Genomic DNA, 15,019 nt, shown 5'->3' on the forward strand with positions numbered 1-15,019 from the left:
AAATAGAGATGGTGGGGAAGAATGCATGGGTGTGTGTTCACGGGTGGGCCAGGCCAGGTGTGGGCCGTGAAATGAGTGAACAGAGTCATCAGCTGGGGTACAGGGAGGGGGCTGGTTTAGGCAGCGGAGGCTCTGAGCCAGAATCCAGGGGGCCTTGACCTTGATGTGTTGCCTTGGCATTTTCCATTTCCTCAAGTAAAATGAAATGTGAAACGGACTTTTTTTTTTTTTTTTAGCAGCAGTATTTTGTTTTTATCTGCCCACAAGGGGACAGAACATCGGTTGCCTTTGAAGAGCCGTCTATGTGTGCAGCTCTGGGTCTGCTCCCTGGAGCAGGCTGTGCGATCTTGAGTGAGTCCAGATACCAGAAAATCAGACAGAAAGGAATGGGGGAGGATGGGAGGGAATGGGTGAGGGGAAGTGAGTGGGTGCTGGGAGAGAGGAGGCTTACAATGGACCACTTGGCAAGCTTTCTCTCTCAGTGGGAGAGGCGTGCTTCCACCGGAGGGAAGCCCGATGGTGCGGAAGAGCCAGGGCCTGGCAGACACGCCAGGGGTCTGCTACTTGCTGGAGGCCAGGCCTCGAGCTACTTACTTAATCTCTCTGAATTTCATTTCCTTATCTGTAAAATGAGTCTGCAAAGATCTCTGGGCTTTTTAAAGACTTTGTAAACCACCAAGCCTTTGTTGGTTGCTGTTGTTGGTGCATAAGCCGTGGTGTCTCTTTTGCAACTGTGTGGACTGTAGTCCACCAGCTTTTCCGGTCCATGGGATTTCCCAGGCAAGAATACTGGAGTGGGTTGCCATTTCCTTCCCCAGGGGATCTTCCCCACCCAGGGATCAAATTTGCATCTCCTGCATTGGCAGGCAGATTCTTTACCACTGAGCCACCGGGGAAGCCCCAGCCTAGGGTCTGCCCATTCAGTTCAGAGCAGCCTGTGTATATATATATGCTGGTAAGTCGCTTCAGTCGTGTCCAATTCTGTGCAGCCCCATAGATGGCAGCCCACCAGGCTCCCCTGTCCCTGGGATTCTCCTGGCGAGAACACTGGAGTGGGTTGCCATTGCCTTCTCCAATGCATGAAAGTGAAAAGTGAAAGTGAAGTTGCTCAGTTGTGTCCGACTCTTAGCGACCCCATGGACTGTAGCCCACCAGGCTCCTCTGTCCATGGGATTTTCCAGGCAAGAGTACTGGAGTGGGGTGCCAGCGCCTTCTCATATATATCTATATATCTATATCTATATCTATATCTATCTATATATATATATGTATGTATGTATGTATGTATACTGCCAAGTCTTGATGCCAACAAGAACCCAAGAGTTCTGACTTCACAGGTCAAGTTCAACCCTGGTTTTCAGTGAGTGGTTTCCAAAGGGGTCAGAGGTTGCTGAAACCTTCTTTACTGACAGACTGTGCTACCTTCTTATGTTCTGGCTTTGCAGACAAAGCAAGTCACTCCTATTGCCTGCAGGCAGAGAGGAGGGGCGTGAGCCCCAGTCACTGTAGCTCAAGGCAGACGCTTAGAGCAAGGAAGGCTCAGGCAATGGCAGATGGTGGGGTGCAGAGGAGAGAGTATTCTCTGGCTTATTAGCTGTGTCATCATGAGCTGATCACGTTACCTCTTAGAGCTATGTCCTCTGCATCCACAGAAGGATGGAAAAGGTATGTGAGTTTGCCAGGAAAACTAAGCAAAATAACCTACGGAAAAGCAGGCAGCAAAGAGCTGATCTTGGTTTGATGGTTATGATGTGCAGGTTTAAGTCCATAAGTTAATTTTCCTTTCTACTCCTCATTTGGCTAATCCCGCCGCTGGAGCCGTCTGATGGGAGGAAAATCACTCTGAACTCCAGGAGGGCAGAATTCATGTCTTATCTCTATGCACACAGTCCAGCACAGGGTTTGGCAGATGGGGCTTTTTCTGCCACGGTCAGCATACAAAAAAGAATGCATTTAATGGGCCAGCCAGAGAGAGTGCCCTGTATTCTTATAGCTGGAAACTAGGAAAGGCCTGGAAGAAATATAACAGCTCTGATCTCCCCTTTTGTGTGTTGAGGTCCACTCTCTGCCCCTCAGCACCCGGTTCTGGCCCTGGAGAGGCTGTACCTACAGAAACTACATGAATGGGTGCCTTGCCTTTGGGCTCCTACTTGGGTTCAGTCAGTGAAAAGTACCAGCAGGAGATCAGAAAACAAGGCAGAAAGTGAGACGAGGTATTTATTACTGGGGATCCCTCTTTGCTAGGCTTCCCCGGTGGCACAGTGGTAACGAATCCTCCTGCTGATTCAGGAGACACTGGAGGCGTGGGTTTGATCCCTGGGTCAGGAAGATCTCCTGGAGAAGGAAATGGCAACCACACTCCAGTATTTTTTGCCTGGAAAATCCCGTGGACGGAGGAGGCTGGTGGGCTACAGTCCATGGGGTTGTAAAGAGAAGGACAAGACTGAGCGGCTGAACAACAAACAGCAACAATACCTTCCTGCCAGGTCACTCTGTTGACGGCTGAAGTCCACTGAAGGTCATAGCTCCTGTTGGACACTCTTTTCCTACAACCACCATCTGTGGTTCTGGAAGTAATGCTGTCCTTTCATCCCATCATGCCCAGGGGAGGCAGAAGTCTCCTGCTGTTGGCACACCAGCATAAACTATGTCCAAATAGCAACTCACTCCAGGATTCTTGCCTGGAGACTCCCCTGGACAGAGGAGCTGGGCGGGCTACAGGCCATGGGATCACAAAGAGTCAGACACGACTGTGCAACTAACTTTGACTTTTGACTATATTTTCATCCAGCCCAGAGCTTTGTAAGTAGACCCTGCATTAATCTCCCCATTGACTCTCTGTTAACATCCTGGGACCTTCTCTTTTACAAAATTTGTCAGAGAGGCTAGGAAACAATGAAAGGTGATTTTATGTAGAAACGAAGGCTACTAATAACATGAAGACCTGGAGCCCATGAAACCTGGGGGAGGGAGGTTATTGTAAGGATGTTTCTGAGCATGAGCAGAAGTGAGCTTGCTTCATCCAGGATGGCAGATCTGAGGACCCAGGGATGGAACCCGGGTCTCCACTGCCTCCTGCATTGGCAGGCAGATTTCTTACCACTGAGCCACCTGGGAAGCCTTTCGATAAGTCACTTGCACTCAAATCCTTACCCTAGGGCTGCCTCATTGGGTCAGCTTTTTATCTGGTGCCTGTACTTGTGAGTTGGTTCCTGAGCAGCAGAGGCTGAGAGTCTTGTTCAGTTTGCTATTTATCTCCTGCCCCTTCTCACTTCCCCCATTCCTTTCCTCCTGAAAGCACTGCTCCCCCTTCCCAGTAAGTCACAAACAAGAATTTCCACCTCAGGCTCTACTGCTCAGGAACTGACTCACAAGCAGAAAGAGAGACACAGACGTAGAGAACAAATGTATGGACACCAAGGGGAGTAAGGGGTGGGGTGGGGTGAGATGAACTGGGAGATTGAGATTGATATATATACACTTCTATGTATAAAAGAGATAACCAGTGAGAACCTACTCTATAGCATGGGGGGGGGGCGGTAATAATCTGTTTGTAGGTCATATATTAAGTTAACCTTAAAAATGCATTCAAAAATATATTAGGTGCAGACAAATACTGTTTGAGTCCACTTGTACCTAGAACAGTCAGATTCGTAGAGTCAGAAAGTGCAGCGGTGGATGCCAGGAGCTGGGGGCAGGCGTGGTGGGGAAGGGATGGGGAGTTGGAGTGTAATGAGCGCAGAGTTTCAGTTTAGGAAGATGAAGGATTTTGGCGATGGTGAGAGCTGTACATCAGTGTGAATGCACTTAGTGCCACTGGACTGTGCTGCTAAACACGGTTTAAATGGTGTGTTTTATACTCCATGACTTTAACCACACAAAAAATTTTCTTTAAAAAAAAAAAAGCTAGGTAAGGACGTGGTCCCAGTGGGAGCTCGGGGGTGCAAATTGCACCACAGGGTTGGCCCTACCTTGAGGCCAGGAGGCCTCAAGTCCCCTTATGTTCCCTGTGCAGTTGGACATCAGCTGAGGTGTGGGAAGGGGAGGGGACACAGCCTCCTCTGGCCAAGGCCCGTCCTCTTCATCATCCTGCAGATCAACCTCAGGGTGGAGGCTCCCCGTGGAGGCTCCCTTTGGCCTTGGGCAATTCTCTTGAGTGGGAGCCAATTCTCCATTCAGGAGACAACGTCAATTCTCCCAAATGACGAACACCTGTGGTCGCTGGGAGCTACAGGGGCACCAGCATCGCCCTCTACAGGCCTTCTGTAGTACTACAAACGTGGTACATTTTCTTTTCTGAGGTCACTTTTACCTGTGAACTCTGCCAGTGAGCCCCATAAGGAGAGGAAGCTAGATAAGGGCTGATCCCTGAACTCAGGAGCTTGCAGTCTACAGAGGGAACCAAGAAAAAAACAATTATCCAGCAAACAAGAAATTTACACAGCATAAAATGGAACTGCTGTGGGAGCTTAACTAGGAGGTAGAGAATGCCCAGGTGGGGAAAGATGACCCTGTAAGGGTTTGATAAGGAAGCAGTATTCCAGCTGGTACGTAACCGTTATCTTGAAGGACTTTACTAAATATTGCTTAGATTCTGTGCAATAGAATGGATGCTAAAATACCGCTTAGATTCTGTGGGGCTCAGACTGCTGTGAGAGTTTCTGTCTCCAGAAATGAGAGTCATCCTTCCCGCATTCTGTACACACATCACACGCTTGACCCTAACGCTGGAATATTAGGCATTTTTCTGGGCTAGTGGGTTTTTTAAAATTTGGTCTAATTTAGTATTTTATTTTTAAAATATCAGGTTGTTCTCATGTACTTTTGAAATGGCTATGAGTATTCTCTCCTTGGCCATCTTACACCAGGGTCCCCTTCACAGCTGGACGTGGCACCTCTCTCTGTACCTACACACACACCTGCCGTCTCCTCCAAAACTTCACAACGTGGGGGAGGTGAGGGGCGAGCTGGGTTATCAGTCAGTGGGGACCAGGCCTCCATCCCTGCATTGAGAGGCAAGCCCCAGGTAGCTTCGTGCATGCCCTCTCCCTGCCTCTGCCCCATGTGGTGTGACAAGCCCCCCTCCCCCACCCAGCGACAAAGTAACAGGTTTTCCCCGTCAGTGTTCAGTTCCAATATCCTGTCTGCCGCTGGTGAGCCACCCTGAGCCAGTCCTTAATAAGGTCCGCGTTTTCCATCCTGCTTAAAGCCTGTGTCTCGGGGGCTGCTGGCAGTCTGGGAACTTATCAAAAGAAAACAGCGTCCTGCTTTAATAATCTCTGCTGAACCTGGGTCCTGACCCTCCCCATTGCAGAGCCTTGGCCAGAGGGTGAACATTCTAGAAGCTGGGCATAGGGTAGGATTGAGAGTTCTAGGAAGGCACAGGGTGTCTCCAGGCAAGGAGACACGGTTTCAGTCTCGAAGCTCTTCTCCATTTATTTAATCTCTCAAGATTTCAGTCAGCCAGGCCTAACCTGACGAGTTCCACAGACCAGAGAAAAATCATATTTCCTCCTGAGTGAATCATTCATTTCACACAGACCAGCTGCTACCTGAGAGCCTCCCCCAAAGGCATCAGCAGTCCTGAGGCACTCCCGCACCTCCCAGACCTTTCCTCCCTTGTGCACGCGCTTTCCTCCACTGTTACAGTGCCTAGTGATGACGGGCTAGGGACTCTGGGAGGAAGGAAGTGCCGAAGCCACAGGTTTTGTCTTCAAAGGCTCTGACACAACAGGAGGGTGACAAGTTTGGGGGAGCTGGTCCCTCTCTCCTTAAGAAGCATTAGGAGGGAATTCCCTGGCATTCCAGTGGTTAGGACTCTGAGCTCTCCGTGTGGAGGGCCCGGGTTCGATCCCTGGGCAGAGAGCTAAGATCCCACAAGCTGCGTGTCCTAACCCCTCAGGAAAAAAGCACTAGCAGAAGGAGCGACGGCTCCTCCAGTCCTGTTCTCGGCATAGTTGTCCCCGCAAGCTCCCCAAGAGATGGGAGCAAAGGTGAGGAAAGGGATCCAGAATGTTCCACAGGCCTAACACAGTGTAATATGCATTTTATAAGTCAGGACATTTCATCATCTCTGTGATTATTCTCATTTCTCTCGCATGGACACTGAATTGCCCAGGGCCACACAGCTGCTCAGGGCTGGCAGCGAATTCAGGGCCGTGTCCAAAGCTTGCTGTGTTTCCATCCCCACTCACTGATCATGTAGGTGGCAGTTTATTATGCAAATTTTGTAGACCCTCACCCCGAAGTCTATGGTGCAGCTTCTCCTGCTGCCCAGCTACAGGGATCTGGAAAGCCGAGGGTGGGAGCGGGTGGGTACCCTTGTTAGCAGACCCAGGGACCCCAGACCCAAATGCCTTCCTCCTTGCACAGGGTGCTGGGCCCTGTTGGCTTAGATACTCAAATGCCAGGGGAGAGATGTTCTGCCAGGGAACACACTGGCATCCAGAGAAGCATGGGGCCTGCAGGCCGCGTGTCCCCCTGCCCAGGTCCCCACAGATGTGCACAGAGGCAGACGCAGCTCTTCTCACCTGGTCCTGATTTGTCAACACCTGAACCACAGCTGGCCACAGCAGTCCAGCTACAGACCTCCTTGCACGTCTGCTTTTTATTCAGAGCACATCTGTGGGTGGTTCTGGGTTTGATGCAGGTCACCTGCAGAGGTTACGGGAGGCGGGTAGTATGCTTCCCTCTTACCAATGTGGTGGTCTGGTGATGAGCCCCTGGGGTCCTCTTCAGGGAGGAAGCCTCTGGTTTCCCACCTGCAAGTCTCTTGAGGGTTTGCCAAGGCTAAAGAGAGCTCCTCACCCAGGGTCACACCCTCCCGGAGCGCTCCCCAGACCAGGGCAGACCAGCCCCTTCTTTTTCCAACCCGCCCCCCGCTCCTACACCAAGAGATTGGCTGAGGCTTGAGGCTCCCACGAAGGCTGCATGACAGCCCAACATCCCCCTCTGCCCATTTCAGCTTCCGCCTTGCCCCTCCCCAGCAACCCTGACAAAGCTCCTGCCTGCTAACCTCCAGCTCAGAGCCTGCTCCAGGGGAGCCCCTGCCCCCCAGGGCTAGGAGCCCCAGGGAGGCTACACCTGAGGAGACAGGAGAAGGACCAGGCGCATCGTGGGAACCCTCTCCTCTGTTTCCTGTTTTGCTGCTTAGGTGCGGTGTGGTCATGGAGTAGCCAATGGGCCTGTCTGGACCTCAGTTTCCCTCTCTGCACTCAGAGAAGGGTGTGGACTGGATCGTCTCAACAGTCAACAGACTCTACGACCACTTGATCCTAAGGAACTCATGTGAGAACTGCGGTGGAACGCACAACTTCTGCACTTTCTGGGATCTCCCCACCAACCCTGCCGTCGCGGCAGGGATTGGGGCATGGTCCCTGCAACTCCTGGAGAAACTGTCCCCTGGGCCCAAGCTGGGAGCTCAGGAAATCATTTCCCAAGATTCACCCCCTCTTCACTTTCCCCCATGGGAGCTCTCCCCACATCCCTGGCACCTTCCACCAGCTTGGCATGTCACGCACCAGGAGGGGTTGTCAGAACCCCTGCCCCTCTCTTGGCCCCAAGCCTGGTGACAACCTTTGCCCTAGTTGACAAGAGGAAGGTGCTGGGTGCCAGCGGGAGGCAGGAGGCTGCTCCATGAAATGCATGGATGAGTTTGTACTCGGCACTGGGGATGTAGGTGTGGACAGTGGTCCCCAACATTTTTGGCACCAGGGACCGTTTTTGTAGAAGAAAATTTTTCCATGGATCGGCGTGGAGGTGGAGGAGTTGGTTTGGGGATGATTCAAACACACTACATTTATTGTGCACTTTATTTCTATTATGATTACGTCAGCTCCACCTCAGACCATCAGGCATTAGATCCCGGAAGTTGGGGACCCCGGGTACAAACTTCTGTGGTCGTCAGACTCCAGATGCCAGGCGGCAGATCTCCCCTGCCCTCCCCCTCGCCCTTCTCTAGGGCAGCTTTCACTTGGCCACCAAAGAGCACCAACAGACCTGCAGACCTGGGACTGCCCGCTTCCTGGCACCCTGACCTGTACCCTCGCCGTGCCGATCCCTTCTTTCCAGTCACATTAAGGGTCAGTCCCTCTCCCACTCCCACCATCCCTCCAGGGCCGGCTGGGCAGCGAGCGCCCGACCTGCAGCACTCAGCTTGATTTTATAACTGAGCAGGACAATCAGCATTAGATGGAGTCGGCAATATCCCCAAAGCCCACATGGCAAACTGACCGAGCTGCGTGCCAGCCTGTGAGCAGAACACCTTGAGTGGCTCAGGCTGACGGGCACCAGGCCTTGGCAGGGCTCCCTGAGCGCAGGGACCTGCCCCTCTGTCCCCCGGGCGGCTGCCCTTGGCCTTTGACTCCGCAGTGTGCACGTCACAGACCTGAGCCATTGGTGAATCCCTTTCTCAGCACTTTTCCTCTTCGCCTCTAGGGTCAGCTCCCTTCATGAAACCAGTGGTGCAGATCCCATCTCCCTCATCAGATGGGGTGCTCCAGGGGGCAAGGGCGCCTTACAGCCTGGGGCTCCCTGAGGCAGGGCTGTGTCTCCCCTCAGCCTGGGGCTCCCTGAGGATGGGACTGTGTCTCCCGTCAGCCTGGGACTCCCTGAGGCAGGGCTGTGTCTCCCCTCAGCCTGGGGCCCCCTGAGGCAGCGCTGTGTCCCCTCAGCCTGGGGCTCCCTGAGGCAGGGCTGTGTCTCCCCTCAGCCTGGGCTCCCTGAGGCAGGACCATGTCTGCCCTCAGCCTGGGGCTCCCTGAGGCAGGACAGGATGCTGAGTGAGGGGGATTCCGCACCTGTTAGATCCTGGAGGAGGAAATGGCCACCCACTCCAGGATTCTTGCCTGGAAAATCCTGTGGACAGAGGAGACTGGCAGGCTACATTTCATGGGGTCACAAAGAGTTGGACACAACTGAACAACTGAGCACTCACACATGGCCCGTTGGGAAGCAGTCCTTGGGAGACCCAGGAGGAGCGGGACAGTGAGGCAGGGAAGAGAGAAAGCCAGAAGGAGTTCATGGATGAGGGGTTCACCCCTGTTGGTACCTGGCGCTCAGTCCTGCTGGAGACCCTTTGAGACATTGTGAGGAGTATGCCTAAGAACTGTGCACTTGGAGGGGCCAGAAGTTTGATATTTATCCATCAGCTCCTGTGCGTTCTTGGTTGAGGGCCACTCCTAGGACAGGAAGCCCGAACACTTCCAACGTGGCTGTTCCAACAATGGGGAACACGCTCAGACAGAGACACAGGAAGGCGCGGGTGGCCAGGGCAAGAGTTACAGGTGACTTACTGGATAGCACAGGAGGATATGGTTGGCAGCACCAAGGGCACATGAAAACCAAAACCAAACCAACCCACACACACAAAGGGTTATTCAGGTGTGGCCACCTGAACGGCGCCAGGGACTTTACAGTCAACATAACACCAAAGGAACTCACGCTTTTCCTTCCCATCAGCCAAACCCCAAAGCTGCTACTTCTCTTGCTTCACCACCTTTTGCAGAACCATCCAACCAGTTGATCCAAGCCACTGGATCCTCACTTCCCCAGATCATGAAGCACAGAATCCTTCGTCCAGCCACTCTATCTTTGAAAACCCCCAGGGAGGCCCTCCATCTTCCATGTCTGCTTGGCTATGGCCTGTCATCCTCCAGAGCTTCACTGCTGTTGAGTGTTGTTTGTTTTGTTTTGCCTCCAGGGAGGCACTCCCTTCTTTCTTGACAAGACAGGTATTTGCCAATCAGATAGCCTGGCCTGGCAGCTTCCCACCAGGCCCCTCAACCAAGGAAAGGGCAGTGACCGAGCCCCATCTTTCAGTCTGAATTCTAGAATCCCCACTTTGAAGAACTCTCTCTCGGAAAAACAAGATCCCCTTGCTCAGCAATGCTAAGGTTTTTGTTTGGCATATCAACCCTTCCCCTCTTTCTGAGGCTCCCTGGGAGACATTTCTCTGTTTTCAGAACCAGCGCTGCCTGTGTTTCTCCCAGGCAGCCAGAGTGCTTCTACGTGACGGGCTCTGTGAATCAGATGATGGACTGAGCCTCCCTTTGCACTGATTTTCAGAAAATCAGCCAAATTCATGGCTCACCCTAGGCAAGTGTAAGGACTCAAATACCCCAATGTGAACTTCATTCATGGTCTCTATCTTTCCTATTTTGTTTTTTCCTTTCGTCCTGCTCCCTTCTACATTTAATTTAATTTGATTGTTTATGCATTTATCTAAGCTGCCTTTTTAAGACAAGGCAGGTTATAAATACATAGAGACACACACATCAGCATGCAAACAGGTCTACCTCTTATTATTGTCAATAATGTTATCTCTTCCCACCCCAAGACTATCCCAGACTGGTGCTCACACAGGGCTGCAACACAAATAATCTCCCTCTGGTAAAATGGCCTACTTCTGGGTCTGATCCCCAGTCCATCGTCCATGTGGCCACCAGGTTAATCTTTCAAACATGGAAAGTTCCTAGGGTCACTCTTCAGCTCAAAATTCTTCAGCAGCTCCCTCAACATCCCCAAGATAAATCTCTCTTTTCCTCTCCAAAGACCTGGCCCCTAACTGCCTGTTCGTTCAGCCTCATTTCTCATTCTTCCCCACCCCCTGCCGAAACCCCCAAGACACCCCAACTGACATTCCAGAAAACATTTCATGAAACACCAGACAGTCTTCCCTGCCCACCTGCCATACTCCTCTTCATCCTTTGAGGTGCATTGCAAAACCACCTCCTCTGTGAAGCCTTCCCTCATTCCCCAGGCAGACTCTGAAATGCTCCAGCTATATGACTGATAGAACGTGAGAGTGTCAGCCACAACATCAGATAAAATGTGAGGAAACCCAGCACCCTACAGACTTACATTCAAATGTCTTCCAAGCTGGAGCGAAAGACACTGAGATGTCTTAAGAGAGAGAGAAAAATATGGAAAGTCCAGGCAAGCAGGGAAGGAGGCTGGGTGGGTAAAGGAAGATATGCATCATTCCCTTGACTCTTCTCAGAAGATATAGTTACTTTTGGATATGATTCAAACACAGGAACGAGAATTGCAAAAGCCCAGATGAAAAAGAGGACCTCCCCCACTGTCATAGAAGTCGTCCAAGGACCAAACACCTCCATATGCTCTCGCATACAGCCATCATCTCCATGTCCACTCAGGAATCAGGGCAGGAAGCAACTGCAGTTCAGGAGATAGTTGCAGTGTAACAGACCTGAGTTATTGACCTAGTAACTTTCACTCTCTGTAGGCAGTAACTCTGCTTGCCTGCAACGGTGATCCTCAAACACGAGCCCTGAGCCAGCAGCATCAGCATGGCCTAAACTTGTGAGACATGGAGAGCCTCAGCCCTGCCCCAGACCCACAGTTCAGAGCCTCTGGGGTCAGGGCCCAGCAACCCGAGTGCTACAAGTCCTGCAGGAGATTCACATCCTTGGCTGCATGCTAGAATCAACGATGCTGATCCCCAGTGCCTACGGGATGTCTTTTCAACCCTAAACAGTTTTATTTTTTAATAGCTTTAAAAAAATTATTTACTTATTTGGCTGTGCTGGGTCTTAGTTGTGGCACACAGAATCTCCACTGCAGCATTCAAACTCTTAGCTGAGGCACGTGGGGTCTGGTTTTCTGGCCAGGGATCGAACCTGAGCCCCCTGTATTGGGAGCGCAGAGTCTTAGCCATTGGCCGACAAGGGAAGTGCCAACTTTAAGTAGTTTTAGAAGAGATGGCGAAACAAATCAAATCCATGGCATTCAAGTTTTCAGATTAGTTGAGGAATACTTTTTACAAACAAGGATAATGTGTGAGTTTATTTGATGGATTTTTTTTAAAAAAATATCATCACTTAAGAAATCTCAGAAATTGGCATTAAAATACTAATTTAATTTTTTAAATTGTTTATTACGCAGAATTCCAAACAAATGCAAATGTTTATAGTATAGTCCTGTGATTCCCCATGAACCCAAGCTCAGTTTCAACAACTGCGAACTCAGGACAAACTTTCCCTTCTTCATCCACTTCTCCCCTGGGAACAAATCCCACACGTCATAGCACTATATATAAGTGTATATATGAAGTGATGCCTTAGTAATATCAAGTGTCCAGTGTTGGAATTTCTTTCTTACAAATGCCATAAATTGTTTTTTTTTTTTTTTTAATCAAGAAGCAAATAAGTTCCACACATAATGATTGGTTCTTTCTTGTGCTATGCTTAGTCGCTCAGCCATGTCCAACTCTTTGTGACCCCATGGACTGTAGCTCACCAGGCTCCTTTGTCCATGGGGATTCTCCAGGCAAGAATACTGGAGTAGGTTGCCATGCCCTCCTCCAGGGGATCTTCCCAACCCAGGGATCCAAGCCAGGTCTCCTGCATTGCAGGCAGATTCTTTTACCACTTGAGCCACCAGGGTTCTTTCTTATAGTTTTTTAAACTGACCACTTCATTTTTCTTTTAAAAATTTCCTTGTGACTGATTTCTTGGAGAAACTAATTTAAAACTAATAATTGATTTTAGGCCTGTGATTTTTAACACTGAAGTTTTAAAATCATTTGAGTAAGTTTGTTAAAAACGTCACTATTAGCCTGATATTCATAAATTCAGTTCAGTTCAGTCGCTCAGTCATGTCTGACTCTTTGCGACCCCATAAACTGCATCATGCCAGGCCTTCCTGTCCATCACCAACTCCCAGAATTCACTCATATTCATGTCCATCAAGTCGGTGATGCCATCCAGCCATCTCATCCTCTGTCGTCCCCTTCTCCTCCTGCCCCCAGTCCCTCCCAGCATCAGAGTCTTTTCCAATGAGTCAACTCTTCGCACAAAGTGGCCAAAGTATTGGAGTTTCAGCTTCAACATCAGTCCTTCCAAGGAACACCCAGGACTGATCACCTTTAGAATGGATTGGTTGGATCTCCTTGCAGTCCAAGGGACTCTCAAGAGTCTTCTCCAACACCACAGTTCAAAAGCATCAATTCTTCTGCTCTCAGCTTTCTTCACAGTCCAACTCTCACATCCATACATGACCACTGGAAAAACCATAGCCTTGACTAGATGGACCTTTGTTGACAAAGTAATGTCTTTACTTTTCAATATGCTATCTAGGTTGGTCATAACTTTCCTTCCAAGGAGTAAGCATCTTTTAATTTCATGGCTGCAGTCACCATCTGCGGTGATTTTGGAGCCCCAAAAAAGAAAGTCTGACACTGCTTCCACTGTTTCCCCATCTATTTCCCATGAAGTGATGGGATCAGATGCCATGATCTTCATTTTCTGAATGTTGAGCTTTAAGCCAACTTTTTCACTCTCTTCTTTCACTTTCATCAAGAGGCTTTTTAGTTCCTCTTCACTTTCTGCCATAAGGGTGGTGTCATCTGCATATCTGAGGTTATTGATATTTCTCCTGGCAGTCTTGATTCCAGCTTGTGCTTCATCCAGCCCAGCGTTTCTCATGATGTACTCTGCATAGAAGTTAAATAAGCAGGGTGACAATATACAGCCTTGACGTACTCCTTTTCCTATTTGGAACCAGTCTGTTGTTCCATGTCCAGTTCTAACTGTTGCTTCCTGACCTGCATATAGGTTTCTCAAGAGGCAGATCAGGTGGTCTGGTATTCCCATCTCTTTCAGAATTTTCCGCAGTTTATTGTGATCCACAGATTCAAAGGCTTTGGCATAGTCAATAAAGCAGAAATAGACATTTTTCTAGAACTCTCTTGCTTTTTCCATGATCCAGAAGGTGCTGGCAATTTGATCTCTGGTTCCTGTGCCTTTTCTAAAACCAGCTTGAATATCTGGAAGTTCATGGTTCACTTATTGCTGAAGCCTGGCTTGGAGAATTTTGAGCATTACATAAATTAAATGCAATCAATTTACTACAGTTATTTAAACACCTGGGAACCTTTTGTTGTTTGTTATAAGTTTTCCCTCTAAGGCATTTGATGGTCTTAAAGAGAAAAAAAAATACTAACTGTATGAATACAGTTAAAAATATTTAGCAAACCTAGCTAAGTGTGTAAATTGGATTCTTCAGAGAGAAATGTGTTCAACTTGAATTGATGGGACATTATTCAAAAGTCTGATGAAAAGTGATCATTTCACTTTACCTAAAATTTACTAGATTTGTAAATAAAATAGCAAGCAAGCACTGTAATTGAGTGTGGCGGTTGTGGTTAGTCTTTAAGTCATGGTTGACTCTTTTGTGACCCCATGGACTGTAGCCCACCAGGCTCCTCTGTCCATGGGATTTTCCAGGCAAGAATATCAGAGTGGGTTGCCACTTCCTACTCCAGGGGATCTTTCTGACCGAGGGATTGTACCGGCATCTCCTACTTAGCAGGTAGATTCTTTACCACTGAGCCACCTGGTAGCTAATTTCGAAACATTTTGTCTTAAAAATCAATTTAAAACCTATATAGTTGTAAGTAATCCTTCATGCACAATTACACACGAGCCCAGGCTGACATTCTCAGCCCACTTCAGTTACAATAATTACTGTATTATTAATAATGCCCATGGCTTGTGCCCTGCCCTGTCTGCCTGCTGCCTTGTGAAGTCTGAGGCCTTTGCAAGAAGAGGCTCTCTGGCCTGAAGATTTCAGGCCCTGGACCCTGCCTGCGACGGGCTCTGGGGAGCCTGGCTGGCTTCACTACTGCCCCGGGTGCTGGGGTGCTGGCCAGCAGACGTTTCTCTTTCTCTGGGAACTCCTGCAGCTTCCCAGAGCCGCTTGCCCGAGGCCGCGCCCTGCCAGAGCAGCCCCTCCCCAGTGCCTGATGCCTGGGGCTGGGGGCGAGGAAACCACTCCTCTGAGGCACCAGAGCTCACAGGGGTTGTCCAGGATGCCTACGGTCAGCATCCCAGCTCAGTGCCTCCTTCTCTGCCCAGGCGCTGACCCCCAGTGCATGCGCGCTCAGACCCTTACTTGTGTCTGACTCTTCAGGACCCCACGGACTGTAGCCCTTCAGGCTCCTCTGTCCACAGGATCTGCCCCAGCAAGAATAATGGAATAGTTTGCCATTTCCTCCTCC

General features: G+C 49.9%; 1 long non-coding RNA gene across 1 annotated transcript; it reads left to right on the top strand.

Moving 5' to 3' along the window:
• The first annotated feature begins 3 nt into the window (after positions 1–3).
• LOC132658281 (uncharacterized) lies at positions 4–7,813 on the top strand. The gene is made up of 2 exons (XR_009597690.1): positions 4–351; positions 7,154–7,813. It is a non-coding gene; the product is annotated as an uncharacterized LOC132658281 (long non-coding RNA).
• The last annotated feature ends 7,206 nt before the right edge of the window (positions 7,814–15,019 follow it).

Source organism: Ovis aries, chromosome 20 (assembly GCF_016772045.2).
Source record: "Ovis aries strain OAR_USU_Benz2616 breed Rambouillet chromosome 20, ARS-UI_Ramb_v3.0, whole genome shotgun sequence".
NCBI lineage: Eukaryota > Metazoa > Chordata > Mammalia > Artiodactyla > Bovidae > Ovis > Ovis aries.